The sequence below is a fragment of the Canis lupus genome, chromosome 29 (genome assembly GCF_011100685.1).
Source record: "Canis lupus familiaris isolate Mischka breed German Shepherd chromosome 29, alternate assembly UU_Cfam_GSD_1.0, whole genome shotgun sequence".
NCBI lineage: Eukaryota > Metazoa > Chordata > Mammalia > Carnivora > Canidae > Canis > Canis lupus.
In genome coordinates, this window is record NC_049250.1 from 42,134,023 (window position 1) to 42,153,047 (window position 19,025).

Sequence of the window (19,025 nt, forward strand, 5' to 3'; positions counted from 1 at the left end):
ACAAAAACAAAAAACAAAAAAAACACAAGTTGGGGAAATAAGAAGCTACTTAATGAAATGAAGAAACAACCACCAAGTGACCCACGAGCCACAGAAGAAGTAATAATTGAAATTAAAACATTTCTGAAACTGAGTAATAGCAAACGCACACACACACACCCCAAAACCACCTTGATAACAGAACTTGCAAAATTCAGATTTAGGGGAGGCGGCGGGGACCCCCTGCAGGTCTGTGGCCCTCGCTCTGAGGCTCTCCCCTTGGCGGCTGTGTCCTGCCAACACCAAGAGCCTTCAGATCGCTCCCCTGGACTCACAGAGGCTGGGCTCCCCCTGGGCTCCCCTCTCTGGGCTGCAACCGGAAACCCTCAAAGCAGTGATCGGGGCCAGCGTGGAGCCCCCCTCATTCATCCTCTGTCCCTTGGCACCATTGCCCTTCATGTTCCTGATGTCCACTCTCTTGTTTCAGACATTTTATTTGGAATTTTAATAGTTTGCTACCTAAAGACAAGGCTGGTCCTTGTTACTTCTGCCCGGTCGGAAGGGAGTGTCAGGTCAATCGTTTCTGTCCGACGTATGCAGCCACATTCATTTTATGTTTTGTACATTTTGATTCATTCTTTTCTCACTACTTGATTCCACTTTGGGAACGTGGATTCTCAGAGATTTCATGAACCGCACAAAGACTGGGATGAAAAATAAGTGGCATCTATGAACTATCAGAGCCATTGCCTATAGCCTAGAAATGGCTCTTAGGAAGGTGATTCTTATTACATCTCTTTGCCTTTCGCAGAGAGTTGTTTATTTCCCTGGGAGGGGGGTAAAAATAATTACATGGGGCCAAGTGGGAGTAGAATTGGCCCATTTTGTAACTGGCTCCCTTACTGCCGCCTTGGGTCGGGAGACAACGTGAAGATGTGCAGGCAGGGAGGTGTGTTGGTGAGCGTGGTTATCAGCAGCACTAAGATAAGAGAAGTACAGAGGAGTTGGGAAAATGGAAGGTGGAAGAAGGGACATGAGAAAAAACTCACGACAACCCGCCTACCATAATTGCTTGGGTCGACCAGCAGCCTTGGAGCCTGGCACATGCCATTGAGTAGCTATAGCTATAGGATTTGATTTTGTTTCTTTTTAGTAGAATGACCTTATTTTCCATAAATCGTTGTAAAGGGAACTGTCCGTCCGAAAAGAAATGGTGTATCATTGGAGTTTCCTGCACATGGAGCAGCTCTCCAATTGGACTTCGGGGTCAAGTTGCTTTCCTGATTCATTTGGCTGAGTAGACTTAAGTGAAAATTGAGAAACGAAACCCATTTAAACACTATACAGTGTGGAAAGGGTGAATTCCGCAAGAGAAAAAGGAGGGGATTCAGAGAGAGGAGGTTGATTGCTGATTTTGCCCTTGACATTGGTTTTTTTTTTTTTATACATTTATTTTTTATTGGTGTTCAATTTGCCAACATATAGAATAACACCCAGTGCTCATCCCGTCAAGTGCTAGGCACTGAGGTGGGCACTTGCCCTTGACATTGTTAAGATGCGGCTTCGAGGGTTCCGACGCGTCTGCCAATGATCTGGAGTTTAGGTTCCTCGGAGTGTTTCGCCTTCCTCGCGATAATTACACTAATGACACCGAGAGTGTTTTGAAAACCCCCGTGACTCTACACCGCATGCACTTCACCGCCACACAGTCCTATCGCTCCGTGTGCCCCCTTCATAATAATTCGAGATGCTCCCCATTGACCGCGAGGAAACACCAGACGGATCTTGATTCTCTGTCTCATGCAATAGGCCTTCTCCGTGTGTGTGCCCAGATGATTAATGCACTGCCATGTGATGATTAGCATAAAAGTCTCATCACGACATGAGATAGAAATGTTATCGCTAATTGCCGTTTGAAGTGAAGAATTTTTTTTGCAGAGAAATAAATGAGGCATGCCCACTTCTCAATTCTCTGTTAAACCAGAAAACTCAAGACTGTTTTTGGAGCGGAAAGAAATTACCTTTGAAGTTTTCTTTTTTTTTTTACCCCCCTTTTGTCTCCCTTAGGTCCGCAGCTCAGCAAAGAAATGACAGAAAGCAAGTGTTGTTGACTTTTGTCCACAAAATGAGTTGGGCGAACTCGGTTCTCATCAAAGCGGGCCTTCCAGTCACTCAGTCACTCGACTCCGGGTGAAGACCTTCTCCCTGGACATTAAGGCCTCCCCGCGGCCCTGAGACTCATGTATTGCAGCGTAGCCTGAGAGCGCTCAAGTTCTTCAGAGAACCGGGGTTCTCGATGCCATGGTGGCCGTTCTGGGTCCGCCAAGCAGCCACACAACTATCCAGAGGGTGCAGGGCCCCTCAGAAAGCCTTGTTCTATTTTTCAGATTGGAAGGACCTTAGCTGGGCCTCAGATCTTGACGACAAAGCCACACCCTGGCCCAAATCGTTCTCCTAATCCGAAGTCCCAGCCAGTCTACCCCGCAACCGTAAGGGGCCGCGGATCGCCCCGAGATCGGCCTTGCCGCCCGAGTCCGCAGGAGCCTGATGGCCACCCCAGCCTGGGCCAACTGTCCTGCCGAGAGCCCCGGCGTCGTCTCACTTACCCTGCATTCAACGCAATGCCGTAGGCCCTGCTTTAGGCCCCGTGTCTGAGATGGGAGCACCGGGATGGGCCACCCGTACGTGGCCTTCCCCAGGGCATGGAGCTGCTAAGACGTGGCTGAAATGCAGAAAGTTCAAACCCGAATACCCCCCTCAGACGAACAAATTCTCTGGATAGCGTGCCTTCCAGCCGTCGCCGTGTAGACAGGTGGGGCCTGACGGGCACATTTCGGCGTCAAGGGGCCGCAGGCGGGTGTCCTCAGAGCCGTGCTCTGGCCCGGCAGGGAGAGGCCTTGTGCCGTCAGCGGCCCTGCGGGTCACGAACGCACCAACGGTGCATCTGCTGGGGGCTGCCGGGTGCTTCGCTCTCCGGCGTCCGCGTGGCACAGCCTGGCTCGCTCCACGCTTCGGGCTCCACGGAAGCGGTGCCCCTCAGGGGCTCGCCCTGAGACGAGGCTGCATCCGGACACTGTGACGTGGACGCCGCCCGGAGTGTGATGACTCGAGGGGCAGAAACACGCCAGAGGAACAGACAATGTATTGACTCGTGGAACCTCTCCTCCTCCAGGCAGTAGACCCTGGCACTGACGACCTGCTGCTTCCCAGGAGTACTCAGCATTTTTTCCTGATTCTCATCGTGTCCCAATTCGTGGTTCTGAGGTTGCCCGGGCCATTCCCGACAGCTGGCCGCGGTGACGTACAGCCTCACTCGATACGCGCCCTAGCAAATAATGGGTATTCTTCATAAGTTTGAGGCTCTGTTGATCGAGGCCTAACACTTTGGTGGGATTTTGAAGGTTTGTTTGTTTGTTTTGAAGAAATTTATTTATTCATTTGAGAGAGAGACAGAGCGAAAGCATGAGCAGGGGGAGAGGGAGAGAGAAGCAGGCTGACTCCCCGCTGAGCCAGGAGCCAGTGAGGGGCTGGATCCCAGGACCCGGAGGTCACGACCTGAGCCGAAGGCAGACGCTTCACCGTCGGAGCCACCGGGTGCCCCGGCTTAACACTTTGGAGATCTAATATCCCTAACTTAACATCAGCAACCACATGGACAGTCTATGTTAGAACTGCAAGTTGTTTTATTTTTGAAAAATTAATAATTATACTTATTATTAAAAATTATTATTTATTGTTTAAAATTATTTATTAAAAAGTAATAATTATAATTTTGTAAAATCAACATTTTAAAATGTAAATTAAAATGTTCACTCTATTTTTATTTAAAATATTGATATCTGTTCATTATAATTTGTATTTCCTTTTAATTCAAGAGTTAATTGTTCATTATTTTTAACTGTGGTAAAATACACATGAAATATACCACCTTAACCGTTTTTAAGTATACGTCTCCGCGGCATTAAGTACATCCACATTTTTGTGCAACCATCGTCACCGTCTATCTCCAGAATTCTTTTTATCTTACAAAACTGAAACTCTGTACCAACCAAACAATAATATCCGATTACTCCCAGGACTCCCAGCCCCTGGCAACTGCCCTTCGACCTTCTATCTCTATGACTCTGGCTCCTCCAGGGACCTCATATAAGTGAAATCATACAGTATTTGTCCTGCCTGGCTTTTCACGTGACATCCTCGAGGTCCATCCATGTTGTAGGATATGTCAGAAATTCCTTCCTTTTTGAGGCTGAACAGTGTTACACCGTATGTTTATACCCCATTGTGTTTCTCCATCAATATTGACAGACTTGGGTTTTTTACAGTTTGGGCCCATTGTCCTATGCACATTAGCATATAAATATCTCTTCCAGATTCCACTTAAACCTGCAAGCAGAGTTGCTGGATCACATGGTAATTCTATTTTTGATTTCGTGAGGAACCCCTCTACGATTTTCCACAGATTTTGCACCATTTTACTTTCCCAGCAACAGTGCACAATGGCTCTGATTTCTCCACGTCCTAACCAACACTTGTTATTTTCCCTCCTTTATTTTTTGTTTCTCTATTTTGTTTTTGTTTTGCATTGTTTTGTTTCTCTATTTTGTTTTTGTTTTGCATTGTTTTTTTTTTCTCTATTTTGTTTTTGCTTTGTAGCCATGCTAATGGGTGTCAGATGGCATCTTATTGTGGTTTTGAGTTATATTTCCTTAATTATGAGTGATACTGGGTGTCTTTTTGTGCTTATTGGTCACTTAAGCACCAAGCATGGAGAAATGTCTGTTTACATCTTTTGCTCATTTATTAATCATGTTGTTTGGGTTTTGTGTTGAGTTATAAGAGTTCTTTATATATTCTCTATACCGCCCCCTTATCAGAAGTATGATTTTCAAATACTTTCTCTCATTGCATGGATTAACTTTTCACTCTTATTCACACTTTGATGCAGAGAATTTTTTTTTTATTCATGAGACAGAGAGAGAGAAAGAGAGAGAGAGAGAGGCAGGACACAACCAGGCTCCATGCAGGGAGCCCAACATGGGACTCTATCCCAAGTCTCTAGGATCACGTCCTGGGCTGCAGGCGGCACTAAACCGCTGAGCCACCCGGGCTGCCCAGAGAATTTTTTTTAATTTTGATGTAGTCCAGTTCATTTTTTTCTTTTGTTGCTTGTTCCTTTGGTGTCTTAGCCAAGAAACCATTGCCAAATCTATTGTTCCTAAAGATTTTCCCCTAAGTTTTTCTCAAAGAGTTTTATAGTTTTAACTTTCACATTTAGGTCTTTGATTCATTTTGAGGCAATTTTATATGGTGTAATGTAAGGGTCCAACTTTATTCTTTTAAGTATGAATACCCAGTTTTCCAACATTGGTTGAAAAGACTATCTTTTCTCCATTGAAGAGTCTGGGCACCCTTGTCAAAAATCATTCAACCATCTATAAGGGAAGGGTTTGTTTCCAGATTCTTTTTCCTATTCCAGTGATCTACATGTTTGTCTTTATGCCAGTACCACGCTGTTTTGATTTACTGTAACCTTATAAGTTTTGAAATCAGTAAGTGTAAGACCTCCAACTTTGTTCCTCCAACTTTGTTCTTTTTCAAAATTGTTTAATTTGGGGTCCTTTGAGATTGCCTATGAACTTTAGGATGGATTTTTTTTTATCTCTGTGAAAAACAAACACTATTGAAATCTTGATAGGAATTGCACTGAATCTGTAGACCACTTTGGGCACCATTGATATCGTAATAGCATCAGGTTTTCTAATCCACTAATAAAGGATGCTATCTTAGCTCAGGCTGCTCTAACAGAATGTCATGGATGGGGTGGCTTAAACAACAGATTTATTTCCCACAGATCTGCGGGCTGGGAAGTCTAGGATCAAGGTGCTGGCAGCTTCAGTCCCCGGAGAAGACCCTCCTCCTGCTTGTACACAGTCACCTTCACGGTGTGCGCTCACGTGGTTCTTCCTCTGTGTGTGCTCACTGGCGGCCTCATGTCTCTTCCACTCTTTAAAGGGCAATAACCCCATCACACACATTACAAATCTGATGATGTACGGCCCTGCTTGGAGCCCTTCCGTGGTGTCTCTTCACACCTGGGATAAACTTCATAATACAAAATCCTGCACGTTCTAACCATGACTTCCTTTCTAGGCTCAGTGCACATACTACTCTTCCTCTCTTCACTCTGGCCACAATGCCTTTTTTTCCTCATTCTTTTAACATATCACTTCCTGTCCCCAAACCCCTGCACACATGGTTTCTTCCTAGGTTTTCTCCCTTTACCCTTTTTCTTTGTCTAGTCAACTCCTGCCTGCCTCCTGGGCTCATCTTTAAGATCTCTTCCTCTGAGATGCCTCCTTTGACTCTTTGGACTCAGTAGATCCCAATAATAATAAAAATTATAATTATTTTTATGGTTAAAAAAAAGACTAATGTCTATTGTTAGCCATCCAATAGGGGGAAGTAAACATTTCACACGTATTAATTCATTCCATTCTCCCAAAAGCACCTCCCTCCATTTTTTACAAATAAAGAAATCAACACTTAGACAAGTTAAGTCACTATCAGGAGGTGGAGGCAAGATTTTAGTCAAGGCTGTCTAACCCCAGAGCTTAGAGAGTTAGCCTCAACACTACGTTGGTTTTCTCCTTTAGGAACTCTCATTTATGATTTATTCACTTGTTCCATGTGTTTTTTTTTTAATAATAAATTTATTTTTTATTGGTGTTCAATTTGCCAACATACAGAATAACACCCAGTGCTCATCCCCTCAAGTGCCCCCCTCGGTGCCCGTCACCCAGTCACCCCCACCCCCCTCCCTCCTCCCCTACCACCACCCCTAGTCCGTTTCCCAGAGTCGGGAGTCTTCCATGTTCTGTCTCCCTTTCTGATCATTCCACATGTTTATCAAGTCTCTATCGTGCGCCAGACGCCATGAAGCACTGGGGCGTGGAGGTGAACAGCAAGACAGATGAGGCCCCAATACTCAAGAAACCTGGTTCTACTGAAGGAGCAAGAACGGAAAAAGTAGACGTAAACAAATAAATGAAGAGGATCACTTCTGTGGACCTGAACAGGTGCTGTGAAGAGGAATAAGTCGTGCAGGTCTGCTATTGACAGGAGGGGCTCCACGGTCTCTCTAGGGGGGGACGTTTGAGCTGAGTCCTGAAGGATGAGGGAGCAGAACCAGCTAACCGTCCTTAACCATCCCTTTTACCTTTCCTACGGTAATAGACCCTCTAAACTGTAGCTGGGCTGTGGTCTCCAGCCTACTTTGTAATTAGGTGTTGCCATGTGACTAAATTCTAAAGAAACTTTCAGGAAGTCTTCTTAAAGGGGGGTCGGGGGGCGGGCATGTTCTTCCTCCCATCCTCCCATCCTCCTTCCTGTCGGAAGGCTGAAGTGCCAGGGGCAGGCTCGGACGGCGACGGGACCTTGAGAACGGAAGTCACACGTGCAGGGGAGCCAGCAGGAAGGACTGTGCGTCCCTGATGACGGGGCCCAGCCCTCGATGGACTCCCTCGGGTAAACTTTATGGAAGTAACACCTACTACACGGGGTGACTGGACGTGTTTGTGATTCTGAAGATCTAATAGTGCAGCTCATGAAGCGCAGACGGCGGGCTCTGTGCCCCAGCTGTCAGCCGCAGCAGTGACCGGCTAACATCCTCAGGAAGTCATCATGGGCCCTTTGGTTGACTCCGACTCCCAACGGCAGGAAATGGCTGGGTTTCGTCCTCCCTGCATGCCCTGGGAAGGTGTTTGGAAGGCATTTGCTGCGCCGGAAGGGCCACTCACTTGATCACATGGCACCTGCCAAACTGACACAGATAAAAAGTGCCACAATGCAGATCTCTGAGAAATGCCCCCAAGACGTACTAGCAATTTCACAAACACATTTAAAAGCTCACATAACACTTTCGATGTCCTTGATCTTTGCACTTCCAAAGGGTGGCTGAACAAACAGAAATCAGTCTTCTTTGAAACCTTCAAAGCAGTGAAAATGCCTAAACCAGTTTGTTGACTGTTCTCTGACTTCCAAAGGTCAGGGGAGGTTTTCTGTTTGTTCATCCCTCCTGATTGATGTTCATATTCTCTTCTAGGTACTTTTGTTCTAAAAACATTAAGTCGGTCGTTTGTTTGTTTTATGTGCAAGTTTGGATTTCCAGTAAAGGCTTGGCCAACTGTTTCTGAGGACTGAAAACGGCTCTTTTCAAAATAGTTGCATAAGCATTCTGTTAGGAAATGGTAAATAGAAGTCACCAGCACGGGGGTGCCTGGAGGGCTCAGCCCGTGGAGTACGCAACTCTTGATCTCGGGATTCTGAGTCTGAGCCCCACATTGTGTGTAGAGATCACCTAAAAATAACATCTTTAGAGAAAAAGCCACGGGGATCCCTGGGTGGCTCAGCAGTTTAGCACCTGCCTTTGGTCCAGGGCGTGGTCCTGGCGTCCTGGGGTCGAGTCCCGCGTCAAGCTCCCTGCATGGAGCCTGCTTCTTCCTCTGCCTCCAGTAGACCAGTAGGTTTTATGGATCACCCCACCCAGCTTGGGAGCCCCTCATCTGGGAAGACCCCTCCCTGCCTGCGAGAGCGCCCCTCCTCTGTGCTCACACATTTCTCTGCGCTCGCCTCGGTCAGGACAGAGGCCACAGAGCAGCTTGGTTTAAAGTGCAGGACTGGGGCCAGACCACCTGGACTCGGAATCCCATCCCTTCCTCTTAGGGCTAAGTCATAGAGCCCCTCAGTGCCTCCACTTCCTTACATGCAAAATGCTAACCGCAGCTACCCGTGGGATGACTGTGAAGATTGAATGAGAAAAATCTATGAAATGTGCTAAGAGCGGTGCTTGGTACAAATGAAGTGTTATTTGTACCTATTATCATGATATTTGATGCATGAATGGCCTGTTTACTTGTCTGTCTTCACCACCAGATTAGGAAATCCTTGAGTCCCAGAACCTTGGCTTTTCCGTCTCTGTGTCTCAGGGCCCCACACATTGCCAGGACTCGGCGCCCGCTCCTTGGGTGATGCTCCCTCTTACTCACCCTGTGGCTTGACGCGGTATCTGGAAATTAACTGGGTTGGAGGAGAGGCTTAGGCAAAACAGCGTGGGTGGCGGCTTTAGAAAGAAGACCTTCCTGGAGCCACCGTGCTATGCCATAGGAAATGGAGCATCAGATGCCACGTACAGCCCGGAAGGCCAACGGGTCACCCAAGACTGGCTCCCGGAGGACATCTTCACATAGCAGCTCGGTGAACTTGGCTGGAGCTCGGCCAGGAGCCAGCTCACGGCCGTAGCCAACCCCTCCTGGCTTCATGTGGGTTAGCTTCCCTCAGTGTGATCCCTACCCAACTCGTCACTCCTACAGACAGAGCTGGAAGACGCCACACTCCTTGTGTGTCTTGTTTCAGGCTCTTGGAGTTTGTGTTCATTTGTGTAGTTGTTTTCGTTTTTATTTATTTATTTGGCTTTCCAGTAGGAATACTTTGTTAGCAAGGTGTCTGTTAGAAGGTCCTAATCTTTGTAGCCTCAGTAAAGGTGGGTTCAGTACAGATTCTCTACCTTTGGAGGCTTCCTAAGATCATCATCGTTCTCAGATTAGAAGCTCGCTCGAATGCGAGGTGCCCGGCTGGCTCAGTCGGTTAAGGGTCCGACTCTTCATTGTGGCTCAGGTCATAATCTCAGGGTTGTAAGACTGAACCCCATATTGGGCTCCACGCTGAGTGTGGATTCACTCTTTTCCTCTGCCTCTCCCATCTCTCTCTTTCTCTCTCTCACTGTCTAAAAATAAATAATAAATCAATTAATTAATAAAATAAAATAATAAAAAGTTCTTGAAATTCCAGCTAAGGGGATCCCTGGGTGGCTCGGAGGTTTAGCACCTGCCTTTGGCCCAGGGCGCGATCCTGGGGTCCCGGGATCGAATCCCACGTCGGGCTCCCTGCATGGAGCCTGCTTCTCCCTCCTCCTGTGTCTGGGCCTCTCTCTCTCTCTCTATGTGTATCATGAATCAAAAAAACAAAAAAACAACAACAAAAAATATAAATAAATAAATAAATAAATAATAAATAAATCCAGCTAGCAGCAACCCACACTCCGATTTTCCCAGGAATTCCAAGGCGCACCATTTATAATCACAGAACACACCTAAATGGGAATGAATTTGATCTTCTTTGTTAAAATAAGAGTGAAGGGGAAGAGCAAGGAGATCAAACGCAGGTCCCGTGGGAGTATCCTCAGTGATAACAGGCCCCTCCGATTAGCCTTCGAAAGCAACTAGTAGGCGGCTGCTGTGCATAGAAAGACTCTTTAAAAATGCTTTGGTTTTGTGGGAAGAAGCCCTCAGGGGTGAGTGACTGGCCCCCCTACACGGAACGTCCGCTGTAACGGGAGAGGCTGATTATGAGGAGGGCAACGTGGCCTGAGCCGCGGGGTTACGGGGCTGCAGGAGGGGGCCGATCCCGAGGCCACGTTTGTGCCAACGCCGTGTCCTGGACAGAGGCTGCCTGGGCGGCTGGTTCCAGGCCCGGGCGTGGCCCGTTGGGTTCACTACCTGGGGATTGTTGCCCACGGGTCATCACTTTGTGGCAGGGAAGGGAGAAGGAGCAAGAGGAAGGGCGAGCGAAATTTCTCATTCTATAAAACTAGGCGGGGGGGTGGGGGGACGGGGGGACGGGCACTGAGGGGGGCACTTGACGGGAGGAGCACTGGGGGTTATACTAGATGTCGGCAAATCGAGCTCCAATAAAAAAAGTATACAAAAAAAATTAGGACCTTTGTGAAACTTCAAAAAGACTTTGGTGGGATTAGGAAGCAGGGGGGGACAACGTTTTCCCGATCTCACTCCCCTTCCATCCATTCTGGATAATTCTGAACCGCGCTGTGCCTTAAAACACGCTCACATGGAGAAGCATCCGGTTTCCAGGAGACCGCATGAGATTTTTTTTCTTTGAGAAGTTCTTGAGGATGCAGTGCTGTGTTGTGAGTTAATGAGTTAATATATATAAAGGGCCTGGAGCAACATAAGTGCTCAAGAAAATCTTATCTCCAGCGAGGAAGCCAGGTCCCGGGCTGCCCCTGCCAACATTGTGAAGACAAACAGGGACTCCAGGTGGGCAAGATGTAGGAGCGCATCTCCAAAAGGGATGTTTTTTTTTTTTTTTTTTTAAAGATTTTATTTATTTATTCATGAGAGACACAGAGAGAGAGAGAGAGAGAGGCAGAGACACAGGCAGAGGGAGAAGCAGGCTCCATGCAGGGAGCCTGACGTGGGACTCGATCCCGGGTCTCCAGGGTCATACCCTGGGCTGAAGGCGGCGCTAAACCGCTGAGCCACCCGGGCTGCCCCAAAAGGGATGTTTTGACGCGATTGTCCACACACCTCGGGTTCACCGGCACTGAGTACCTACTACGTACGTGCCGGCCCCAGGCAGCGCGTCTTCCTCGCCTTGCCTCCCCGTCCCACGGCGCGCGGGGTGTGTGGTCGCTGGTCCTGCAAATGTAGACACCGGGATTCGGCTCGCAGACACACCGAGGCCACCCGAGAGCACAGCCAGCGTCCGGACGCCTGTCTTGCCCGCCGGAGGTCATTTCCCGGCCTGGCCAGCTGCTGTCCACGTCGTCGTGAAGCATGAAGGCCTGTAGCTCGAGCGAAGGCAGGTTGACCGTCCACTCCTGAGCGTGACCCCCGTGTCCCCAGCTGCCGCCTACACGCGCCTGGAGCCCTTGCCCTGAGCTCCCAGCCCCGGGGGCCCAAGTAAGCAGGGACTTCGCGACCCCTTGTGACCCCGAGGCGGCCGCTGATATTCCATTTTGGTCACACGTGTCCGGTGCGGGTACGGAGGGAGACCTGCCCCCGTCTCACCTCCACGTGGTGCTGTCCCGTGAGGGCGCCCGCCTCCGGGCCCGGGCTGCAGGCCCCTATGAGCCCCAGCGAAGAGGTCAGTCTTCGACGTCAGGTCACCTCCGAGCCACGGTCAGGTCACCAGCATAGAAGGGTGCGTTCCCGCCGTCGCTCGCTCTCGCCCCTTAGCAGCATTCAGCCCAGGCTCCCTGGCCGCTCGGCCCTCTCCCAGCTGGCGGCGTCTACAGGGCCTGAGCCTGGGCTCTACCGGCAGCGCACGGTCCTGGAAGCCAGCGGGCCACTCTGGGCGCTTCCCTGGGCCTCCTGCCTCCACCGTCGCTTCTGCTCTCGGTGACGAGCAGGTGTCTTCCCTCATCCGTGTTGTGTGTTCTCCTCCGTGAGAATGGGATTAAAATGTCCCCTACCTATTATTTTATATAAAGTACTTAAAACAATGCCTGGATCATAGAGGCTCTACGTGTGTGAATCCTGTTGTCATCCCTCTTCCCCAGGAACAATGGATAGCCACGAACCTCCTGGGGAGGCAGCCACGGCGAGGCCAGGCCCAGGACGCGGGTGTGCGGGCCGCTGCGCGATGACCGCGTGGGGAACGAAAGCATTCGGTGACACATCCGGGAGTCTCCTCCCCTAACTCACCTGTCTGGCTGTGTCCCGGGGAGGGGCGAGCTTCTGAGAACACTCAATTCTGCTAAATCAGTGAGCTTATGGTTTACCAAGAAATGTGTCGTTGTTATGAGGCATCTGAGCACCAAATGCTCATAATGTACTAAGTACACATAATACTGCACATCACGAAGCGTTAAGGATACGTGATCACTTAATATTCACCTTAATATTCTCCTAATCTGGCGACTCTTGGCCGTAGGGTCCTGGGCCCAAGAAACTCAAATAGAATTGGCAGCTGCTCAACTGGCCAAGTGGGGAGAAAGCATGTTGGCTCCTACAGCGCTTTAGTGACACAAGCATGTGACATTGGCCCAGGGCACCTGTCTGCGGGCCCCCGTGTCAGGGATCCCCAAGATCCAAGTTTCAGTGATTTGCTAAGACTCGCAGAACTCAGGAAAGCAGTTGAGTTCATGGTTACGATCTATCCGATTTAAGGGATACAGATTGAAATCAGCAGCAGCAGAAGGTGACGTATCACTGAGTCCGGGAGAGACTCGGCACGAGCTCCTAATCGTCCTCTCCCGGTGGGACTGTATGGACGACACTTAACTCTCCCGGCAGTGACGGGTAACATCACTTACGAGGAATTGCCAGGCAGGAAGTTCAAACAAGTGTCCAGAACTTTTATTGGACTTTAACTACTGAGACCCTGCTCTCTGGGGCTCCTCCTGGTAACACGGAGCCCAAGGCCCCTACTGTGAACCTCACGGTTAGCGTCAACTACTGGCAGGGCCAAGGGCCCAGGTAAACAAAGATACCCTTATCAGGCGGGCTGTTCCAAGAGCTCAAGGATGACCTCCTGAGAGCGAGTCCAGAACCAGTCCTTCCCTTGGAATGAACTGAGTCTAAGCACCCAAGCCCACTGAGTCAATCCTTTACTGCACAGTCCTCTTGCTCAAACCTCAGCTCTGGTCCTAGTAAGCACACTATTAGCAGGAAGAGCTGACATGGAGGACAGAGACTGGACCTGTGGACACATGTACCCCAGGATTCATGTAGTGTGGACCTTCTGCCCCCATTGCCCCCAAGTGCATTGACCCCGTCTTTCTCCTCTTGCATACTGCCATGCGTTTCCAATATATTTAATAAACCTTATGATGTGTTTTAATTTGTTCTTGGAGTCTTTCTGGGGTAGTTTGTCCAGTGACATATTTAGGGGCAACCATTTCATGTACTTGGAGACAATTTCCCATATGGCATGTCCTCCATCACCTGTCGGGGCGGGTGGAAAGGAGATGGGCCAGGCAGCTTCTGCAGACACACTACAGGAGCAAGCAAGACCAGTGCTTACGACAACGGTGGGATGCTGTGCATCAGGAACGGTAACGCAACCCATACAAGTAGGAAGGAGAGGAGGAGGAAGGCCACAAAGCGGATTTGTGAGAATATCCATGTGGCTGTTATCTTGCTGGTGGTGTCTAGCGCTGCTGACCTCCCCTTGCCTCTAGCTCCTATGCACTGAGTGCTCACTGTAGATCACGCACCGTGCCGAACACGCTAGATGAACTGGCTCATCTTCACAGTAGCCTAGGAGATCGCAAGTCTTTGTACCTTCACTGTTTTCTAGTTGAGTAAATTGAAGCACAGAGGGACTTGTGTGAGGTCAACAATGGAGCCAGAAATCAAATGCAGGAGACAAGGTTCACATCCTCAATCACTCGACTCTGCTTGGGCTCTGAGACTGGTTTGTCTTGGTCTCGGGACCTAGCACAGAGTAGATAGGACTCTTCCATTTACAAGTGACAGAAACCCAACTTGAAATGACTTAGATGAAATGGATTTGTATTCACTGACAAGCCTGGGAAATTCAAGGAATAGAACTGAAATAGCTGGGGACGACTGGGTGGCTCAGCGGTTGAGCGTCTGCCACACAGCCCCCTGAGCTCTGTGAGAGATTGCCTTTCCCAAGAGTTCCTGCCACACACGGAGTCACACTGACTCTGATTTGCCCAATTAACCCGGTCGCTGAGGCAAGGCGGTGGCCAGGCCGGGTGTATGCACTCCTGCCGCTGGCTGTGGGGCCCATTTCACCTGAGTCACATGGGTTGCAAAATGAAGGAAGGCGTTTTCTGAAAGGGAAATGAGGTTGTTGCCAGAAGGACTGTTCTGGGCAGGCCAAAGCCAACAATGTTCTCACAGCATTCAATAAATGCATGAATATGGGATGGACATCTCCCTGCCCCCATCCCATATGGATAGATGATGGATGGACAGATGGATGGACATATTGTTGGATGGACATATGGATGGATGGATGGATGGATGGATGGATGGATGGATGATGGATGAACAGATGGACGGATAGATGGATGGATGGATGGATGGATGGATGGATGGACGGATGGACGGATGGATGGATAGGTGGATGGATGGATGGATGGATGGATGGATGGATGGATGGATGATGGATGAACAGACGGACGATGGATGAATAGGTGGATGGATGGATGGACGGACGGACGGACGGATGGATGGATAGGTAGATGGATGGATGGATGAATGGGTGGACAGCTGGATGGATGGATAGGTGGATGGATGGATGGATGATGGATGAACAGACAGATGGATGGATGGACGGATGGATGGATGAATGGATGACAGGTGGATGGATGGATGGATGGATGGACAGATGGACGGACGGATGAATGGATGGATAGCTGAATGGATGAATGGATGATGGATGGATGGACAGATGGACGGACAGATGGATGGACGGATGGATGGATGAATGAATGGACAGGTGGATGGATAGGTGGATGGATGGATGGATGATGGATGAACAGACAGACGGATGGATGGATGGACAGATGGATGGATGGATGGATGGATGGATGGATGGATGGACAGATGGACGGACAGATGGATGGATGGATGGATGGATGGATGGATGGAGAGGTGGATGGATGGATGGATGATGGATGAACAGATGGACGGATGGATGGACGGATGGACGGATGGATGGATGGACAGACGGATGCATGGATGGATGGATGGATGGATGGATGGATGGAGAGGTGGATGGATGGATGGATGGATGGATGGATGGATGGATGGAAAGATGGGTGGATGGATACAAAAATGCAATGCCCAAGGCAAGAGCCTCTATGAGACACTTATAAGAAAAATACTTTCTTATAGATCTGAACAGTGAAAGACGTCAAGGTTAGCAATTCCTTTCGTTCTTTTCCACCAAAGAGACACCAGGAGATTTGGGGGAAGTGGATGGAGGAAGAGTATTGAAAAATAGGTACACGAAACAAAGAATGAGAACATGGTGGGTATAATGGGGACAATGACAGTTTTACTAGGACGTGCGCAGCAAGCAGTGTGGCTTTCTGGTTGGTGCTTTCCCTGGTCTCTGCCTTTCTCTTGGTGCAGGAAGCAGGTTGCAGCTGTCTGGGCAGTTACAGCCCAGGGCCCAAAGCGGCGCATCCCACGTGCAGAGACGTCACCACAACGGACTGGGCCTGCGGGATCCTCAGGGAATAGGAGCCTGCCCCACGGGCCTCAGAGTCTCTCTATCCGGAATTCCAGCCGTTCCCTAGGCTGCTCCTGAGGTTCCGTCCCACCCGGGGCCCCTCAAAGCTGCCACCTCGAGGGTGGATCTTCAGATGGGGCTCGGCAGGGCCAGCTGGGAGGGAGCTTGTGCTGCACAGAGACGACAGATTCCAGCAGCAGGTTCTGGAGAGAGAAAGGAGAGCACCCCCACGGTGCTCTCAACTGTTTGAGACACGGACGATGGCACCACGGACGATGGCACCTCAACTGTTTTTTGCAAGAGGGGCCCAGGGAGCCGTCAGCGTGTCGCAGCCCCGCACCCTCATCTTTTTCACCGTGTTGCTCCATTTTCAGGGACCTGCACCTGTCTGGTCCACCGGCACCGGAAGTGGGCCCTGCAGCTGCCCCGGCTGCTCTCCCGGGCCCGCGACGGCTCTGACCCACGGCTAAGCAGACGTGCGTCCTCTGTGTCCACACCAGGGGCGTGTGGGGGCTGTTCCTGCCTCAAGGGGACGGAAGTGTATCCCCAACCCAGAGGTTTCCAAGCACCCAGGGCATGTGGGCACTTCATCCCGTGGCTCTGGGGGACCCGCACCCCGACCCCTTCCTCCCGCACCGGCCTCACACCCCCAGCTCCGGCCGCCGAGGCCTGAACGTAGGAGCAGGTCCTGATAATGGGACGGGATCGGCAACCAGAATCATACCGAACCCGAAATCCGAGGAAGGACGGAGCGAAGCGAAGTCACTTTAGCCAAGCGGGTGGGGGAGGCGCGGGCCGGGAGGGCAGGTCCCCACCGCAGCCCCCGCAGGCCCAGACGGGGTGACCGCGCTGCTCCTTCCTGAGGGAGGCCTGGCCAGCGGGCCTGCGGAGCCCGGGCGCCCACCACCTCGTGCCGGGTCAAACCGACATTCCTAAGTGAATGCCCGATTGTACGTCTCCCCATACCACCCCCCCCACGCCACCTGGACCCAGCTCCCAGGGTCCAGGCATCAACACTCACAACTTCTCTCTTTAGAGCAAACATTTGAAAAGCAGCCAATTTCTCACATCCGGAAGCAGATGACCCGCCTTCCGGACTTGCCGGGCTCCAGTGTACGGCCCGGTCCCGGGCATCAGAAGTCAGTAGCTCGGACGTGTGACCAAGGCAGAGGCTGGGCTGGTTAAGGACCGAGGCCTCGTTGAGAATTTTGGATTCGAGGCAGGAAACGACACGTGATTCGAACACATGCTCACCTTTTCATTTTATTATTATTAAATTTGGGATTCAAATTCTCTCCAGTGTGCTCCCCTAAAGGAGAGGAAATCGCCGGAGCCCAAAGACCCAGATGTCAGCCGGGACACAGAGAAGTGGGGGTCTGCCGTCAGATCTCCGGCTGTCCTCCACAAAGGGAGCCGGTCGCGCTCCACCAGGCGTCTTACTACCCGGAGGAGAATTTGTGAGAAAGCTCTGACCCCTCGTCCCTCTATCCGTGAGAGACTAAGCGATGGCCGCTCTTTCTCCGTCATACACCTTGATGCGTTGGGAACAGCCCTCCGGGGTGAGGCTCAGGGCCCTCGGCCTCCCTGGGGTCTGCCTCTGACTCGCCGAGCTCTTTCTGGAAGGTCCTGGGTGCCCGGGACCCACTTGCTCAGCCTTGCGGGCCTCATGTCCCCGTCTACACAGCGAGCCCAGACAGGACGGGCTCTGGGGCATCTCCACTCCGCCCGCTTCCATGCGAACCCCCCACTTTCAGTCTACGTTTCCATTAAGTGACGACCTATGAATGATCCAGAAGGAGGGGCCCAAGGGCATGGACCTACCCTCCCCTGCCTCGGTAGCCGCAGTGGTGCTGCTCCCTGTCCGTGGACGCTTCACGCATCCCTCGAGGGTCCACCTGCTGCCGATTCCCTCCGCTGGGCACAGCCCCCTGCCTTCCCTGCCTTCACCCTGGGGGCACCTGGGTGGCTCAAGGGGTCGAGCAGCTGCCTCTGGCTCCGGTTGGGATCCCGGGGTCCTGGGGTCGGGCTCCATATTGGGGGGTGGCGGGCGGGGGGAGCCTGCTTCTCCATCTCTGCTGCTCCCCCTGCTTGTGCACACGTGCTCTCTCGCTCTCTCTCTGTTAAATAAATAAATAAGATCTTTAAAAGTAAATAAATTTTTAAAAATTAATAAAAATAAATAAATAAATAAATAAATAAATAAATAAATAAATGTAAATAAATTTTTAAAAAATGCCCATCTTCCCCTTGCCACACCGCCCGGTGGCAACCCCTCACTGGCCTGGTGAGCTCCCCCGGGCACTGGCACGGCCGCAGGCAGCAGGCCTGGTTCCGAGCTCCAGAGAGCAGGGCATCCCCCCGAGGCGGGCGTGCGAGCTGGGAGGCTCGAGGTCACACGGCAAAGGAGGTCACACGGCCTACGGAGCTCTCCCCAGAAAGCAACGAGGGAGGCCACGGAGAGGAGCAGGAGAAGCTCCTAGAAACAGCCTCAGGGGGGCTTCCAGAAGCTTCCATGAGGAGCCGGGGCCTGGGGAGCATGTTCTGCATGGCACGATCACGCCCCCCGTCGGACGGGCCAGGGCCCCGGCGTCACACTCAGGGAGCTTGCGGAGCGGGCCCCACCAGAGCCTCTGCCTGCGAATCTGGGGCTAACGTGATTGATCGATCGATTGATTGATTGACTTTTGTTCACTGCTGTATCTGCAGCTCCCAGAACAGCCCCAGGAACGCGACAGATGCCCAGGTGATGCGTGTTGAGTAAAGGGATGCCCGGGCGTATCGCATGCCCTGGGCGACGTGGCTGGTTTGAGCGACGTGGCGCAAGCCCTCCGGGGCTGGGCCCAATCCCAGTTCTAGGGCTTTTGTTGAGAATGAGAAGGTCCTTTACTGATGAGAGTGGGTGACTTTGGGCGGGAATAAAGCTAAGGAGGAGGACGGGGCCACCAAGAGGCTGAGTGAGGGAAAGTATCCCGATGACACCGACCCTCCGGGTCCAGCTGCGGTTTTGTCCATGACCAGAGACAATAAATTCCTGT